Raw genomic sequence first — 6,214 nt, forward strand, 5'->3', positions numbered from 1 at the left:
GATTACTTGAGCTTTAAACCTTAATATATTATTTTGCAGACTCCCTATATATTTTTTTTAGCCATCTATTTTTATATTAGTTACATAGTTAATTTTGGACTAATATATTATTATTTAAAAAAAAAAACTTAATCTTACACACATGCATTCATTATATAACTTAAAATAAAAGATTACTTCTCTTTACTTTATTTTAATTATCTATTTAATTATTTAATTTCAATTAAATTAAAAATTATTTTCTTATTTTCTTTAGTTTACACATGATTCTTGATTAAGCCATGCATCGCATGGGTGTAATACTAGTATAAGTATATAACTCATAGCCTCATCGGAAGAAGAAATAGCCACATAGATTGAGATCTGGCCTTATTGCATCGTGCAATTATCTATAAATTGAAAATTAAAAAAATTCACTTTTAATCTAGTTAAAAAAGTATTTGCATCAGCTTCCAAAATTTTTTGTCTGTATTAGTATAATAAAAACTTACTTTGTCTATTTTACATATTTACTTTTCAAAACACCTTAAATAAAAATTTCTAATTTTATATTACATTTCATTAAAATACTAATTTTCCTTGATTTTTTAAAATTATTTCTCTTTTTTTACATACAATAACCGCCATTCACTTTCTTCTTTTATCATTGGGATATGTAAAGAAAGAATAAAAAAAATTAAATGCAAAATGAATAATGTCGGTGTAAATTTACATGATTATTATAGCAAACTTGTAAATTTTTAGACAATAACCATGATTATTCTTTACAAGTTTGCTACAATAACCATTTAAATTTATACGCTTATATACTGATTGATGTGGGTCATTTTTAGGCAAAACTATGTTGATTTTGACATATTTTTTCTATTATACACTCACTAAAGTAAGTGCTCTTAGATTACAAAATTTTAAAACTTTTTTAACTTACCTCATATTAAACTGCAATTGGACCATGTATCGGACCCAAATCCTATATATACAACACATAATATCTGTTGACTAAGTTTGTACATTGTTTTTTTTTTGGGTTCAAATTTGCGTTCTTTTATAAAATTATAATTGATAAAGAATATTTCTACAAGTACCCGTTCGGCATGCTCACTCGTCACCTACATGCTCATTTGCCAACTACCTAATACGGAGCTTTTCAACATGTCTCGTCCATCACCCTTCACTCGTCTGACACGACACTTGTCTGACTTGGCACTCGTCTGGCATGGCTTCCTTATTTAACACGTGCACCAGTTGAACGATTGTTAACCACCTTGCTATATGGTTCGTTCGTCTTAGGTTGCTCGTCTGTCACCTACATGGATGGATGAGTTAGGACACTTAGCTCCTTGAACAAACATTTTACTCTACATATCACGCCAGAAGGTTCTACTACAATTTTGTACCCACTAAGTATAGGACTTGGAACCTGATGATCTCAGTGCCACTAATCCACTATCTCCAATATGTCAGTGCCTACATTCCAGCGAATATGGTCACTCTAGACCCCTATATAAACGCTAAGCTAGATATCACAATTTAAATTTATGTGAAAATACGATTTCCTAACTCTTACACTCTATAAGAGTTATTGGAGATCATTGTGAGTTTCTAACCTAACCATGGATTCGGATGATTGACTTATTATCAATTTTGTGCATCGTCGTACCCATGGCAACGTCCTAGGCATGCATGACAACGTCCTTAGCATGCTTGGCAACGTCCTTGACATGCTTGGTAACGTCCTTGGCCGACATCGGAAAGAGCTAGTGGTACTTCGCTTCAAAGCTTATAAGGTAAAAAGTGGGGGGATTTCTATTCAATGTGGGACGACTAGGACTTTGCAAGCATGCCGAGGTTGGCCAAGGACGTTGCCAAGCATGCCGAGGACGTTGCTTGCATGCCTAGGACGTTGCCATGCATGCCTAAGCATGCCTTAGGTACCCACACTATATATGTTGGAAAAATTAATTTTAGCAAATGTTTGGTTGAATGTTTTTAGTCAAAATTAAAGTGGGATCTGCACGTCCTTTGAGTTAGGATAAAATTGGAACATGTTATCCTCCATGAGAAAATTGATGTCATGTAGTCACTTAACCAAAACTATTAAAAAGAGAATGAGAAATTGACTATTTAAGAGCATTTGCATTAGACAGTTCAAAATAGAAAAATGGCTCAATTTTACACATCTAAGCCCCAAAATCGCCCACATCAGTCAAGTTAAAGATGTGTAGTTAGCAAAGTTGCTACAATACTTGTATAAATTTACAATGACACTCTTCATTTTGCATTTAGTTTTTTTTTAACGTATCCCGAGTATGAATGAAGATAATGGATGATGGTTATTTTGTGTGGAGAAAAAGAAACAATTAAAAAATAAAGAAAATTATATATTTTAATGAAATGGAATTTAGAATAGATTCTAATACGAGTGTTTTTAAAAAGTAGTTATGTAAAATATAAAAAAGTAAGTTCTTATAATAAAATACAAATTAATGTTTGCACGAGTTTATATGAATGCTTGTAAAGTGTTCACTCGAACATGGTTTAAAGTGGTAAAATTTGTGAGTCTCACATAGGAAAGAAATTATACATTTTATAAATTTATATACATATGGGGGCAATTTCTTTGAGATGTTCAGTATTAAATAATTATTTATTATTTATTTAAATGTCTATTATTGTGCATTATTTTCAGTTTTGTTTATCATTGTATCTTGCAAGACAAACGTTCAAGCGTCTCAAAGTACCAATTGTGAGGAGGCAAAATTTGTTTAAAGAAATTGTGCCAAATACAAGCTTGATGTGCATCTTTTTTCTTTACGTATCCGAACTATGTGTAATTCTATTTATTTTACAGATTTCTAATTGTGTACAAATTCGATTTCTGATCTTATTTATAACATCTGTTTATGTTTTTTATAATTGAATTTGGTTGTGTTTGTGTTTACATAATACAAAACTAAATTAATTTCTACAATAAGTCAATAATAACCAACACTACCTTATTCACAATGAAAAAAAATCACAATTTGGGTTTTTGTTTACGAAAGATTCCTATGATCCCTTTTCTTAAAAATAAAAAACCTTGTTCCTTTGATCTAAATCTAATAGAACTTGCTTTATCTGACATAGAAATATACTGTCTTTAAAATGCTCATACAATAATACATCGTTCAAATTGTCCTCTAGGATAAAGTAAACCACTATGGACAGAAGAATCTAGCATTAAAGTTTGGGAACAGAATCTTTATAATTGGAAGTCCACGAGATTGGTTTTGGCTCAGCTTTGTTTTCTTTTCTTTTTTTTGGTAAAGGGTCCACTCTCCACTACCACTAGCCCGAGCTTTTCGAGAATAGAATTCTTCAATGGAGTTTGATAATGAAAAGGCTCGAAAAAGAACACTCTGCAACAACAGAAGCGTTATCTAGTCAATACTTGCGAAGTTGCGAGCCAGGCGGATGGCATCATATTCTGTCTGTCGTGGACGGCCATGAAGGCATGAACTCAATTTGTGTAGGGGCCAAAAATCAAAATCTCAAACTTAATTTTCATTTTTCTTAACCATCATAGTTGTAGATGATTCATCCTTTTATTCTCATTGCTTGAAACCACCTATGTATTGGTTAGGGGTTGAGTTTAGGCCATACAAAGCTTACTTTAGGGAATGGTTGTGATCCCAGTTTCATCTAAGCCCTTCAAACATTGGTTTCTCAATAACAATCAACCAAAAATAATATTTCATCGACTAGATATTTTAGTTTGAAACACAACGGGATGCTAATTAAATTACAAGACTCTTAGCAAAGCTAACACAATCTAATACTTTTATTATTATTATTATTATTTTAATTAAAACAACACAATCTAGTAATTAATTAGTCTTTCATTTGATTGAGTAAAATTTGTTGACTATTACCTTTTTATCTATATTATTTCTCTGTTGCCACCTTCATTTTAAAATAACCCTTTTTATCTTAGCTTGAATTTTTATTGTGTGGAAAATCCTCATATACAAAGAATTTCACGAAGTTTGATGTGTCTTATTATCTGGAACACAAGCCCATGATTTAAAATTGATTTCATATTTTGGTGGCTCATGTGTATGTAAAATGTAAAATTATTTACGCTTGTATTGTAAACGCACTAAAACAATTATTACCCTTAAAAAATCTTCATATCCTCTCTCTCTCTCTCAAACCTAGTGACTATCTTTGATATTCCCTTTGTTTTTCTTGGTAACCAACGATAACTCTTTGAGCGATTTCTGTCTTTAAAATCTTATATAGACATAGGTTTGTGTTGGCATATATTTTTCTAGTGGCAAAAAAAACTTAATATAATCAAACAAATAATCAAAGATTTTGTTAAGATGTAAGGCTAAAGGAGGAGTATTCTATTTCCTACTTAAATAATGCACTACATTGCAAATTATTGTAGCTTGGAATAAAACATGTGGGAGGGGTAAGATCCAAGCATGTAATAGGGCCAGAGGGATGGAAGGGCCCATCTATGCTTAGGTGTTAACCCAACCCATGGATGAGAGTTTGAGGAGAAAGGACGAAGAGGCCAACTTCCTGAAGAGCCCAATGAGCAAGCCTACTTCGGGAAGCATTGAGCAGGCCACTTGCATCAAGGATAGGATACCGAGGAAGATGGTAGAGACGTGCAAGTAAAGAAGAGGTGAAATATCCATGTAAAGTAGCTATCACCTTTGCATTTAATGCATTGTACCAACTCAGTCGGCCGCATTAATGAATGAATGACCCTTGAATAATAATCTCACAGCTCACAGCACACTCTATCGCCTCCAACAGAGCCCTGATGGGACAAGCATCCAAACTAAGGCCTTTGGCTGTACAAGTAGAGGGCTCAGATGCAATTTGATGGATTATATAAGGAAAGGAAACCACTCCAAATGAAGGACTAAAAAACTGAGAAGAGAATATAAAAACTGTGTAGAACCATCCTGTATTAAGGACTTGGAACTTTTTATGAACATTTGCTCCTCGGCCAAATCCGAGTTAGTATTATTTCCAGATTTAGTTCCTCTTTTTATGATTCATTCAGCCATTTCTCCATTAACCTAGCGATTGGACCATAAAAGTGCATTAAAATTGACCTCAGAAGCCTATACTCTAACAAATTGATTGCATTAGGCCTTTTAAACCTAACTCCACTATTCTAAGGGTTTGTTTGGATATCGCTTATTTTGCTGAAACTGAAAATTTATTACTGAAATTACCGTAGATAAAGGTAAAAATTAGTTGAAATAGTATAGTGGAGTCCATGAATAGTACTAAAAAGTTCAGTGGGGCCTATGAATAGTAGCAAAAATAAGTTGAATAGTAAAATAATTTTAATTTTTAATCTCTTCCCAAACGCACACTAAGTGGGCTTAACCTTTTTTGGACTTGTACAAAACACATGTAAGCAAATTATTAATTAGGAACTTGAAGTAACATATGTTGGACATGATTTATTTTGAAGATTTATCAATTAACTCATTAATTTTTATGGCATTAACATGTTGGAAACCCATTTATCGTAGAACTGCTATTTATTTTGGGATTTTTTTTTTTTTTTTTTTTTTTTGCTATGAAAGATATATGTATATATATATATATATATATATATGCATATCTTGTTACGTGGTTGCCCATTAAAAGTTAAAATACTTAGGAAATAAAATTATTTATTGTTAAATTAAAAAAATAAAATAATTAATTAAAACATTTGTTTAGGTGAAAGGTTAAATGAATCAATATATTATACCTTTACTTAGGTGGAATGTTGTACTTAGGTGGAAAGTTAAATGAATAATATCTATTTCCCCTTCAAAAAAAGAGTGATACATGACACTAATTAAAAGATGAGGTAGAATGTTAAATAAAAATATTCTCAAAGAATGCGTTTTATGACAAAACATAATGTTTTCACACATGAAATTCCTATTTTTCACACATATATACGTAAACAAGAGTATATATGTACACTAATTAAGTTTATATTTTGTTAAGTAAAAACCAACGTAAGTGAAAATATAATAAAGGAAAAAAAATCATTTTAAATCCTATAATTGAAGGAATTAACAAATTAAATCTTATAATTGCAAAAGTAACAAATTGAATCCTATAGTTTCAAAAATAACAAATTAAATCCTCATCCTACATTAAACCACAAACACAAATATTGTTCCACTTTAATGGACTAAGGTATAAT

Source organism: Quercus lobata, chromosome 2, assembly GCF_001633185.2.
Source record: "Quercus lobata isolate SW786 chromosome 2, ValleyOak3.0 Primary Assembly, whole genome shotgun sequence".
Classification (NCBI taxonomy): domain Eukaryota; kingdom Viridiplantae; phylum Streptophyta; class Magnoliopsida; order Fagales; family Fagaceae; genus Quercus; species Quercus lobata.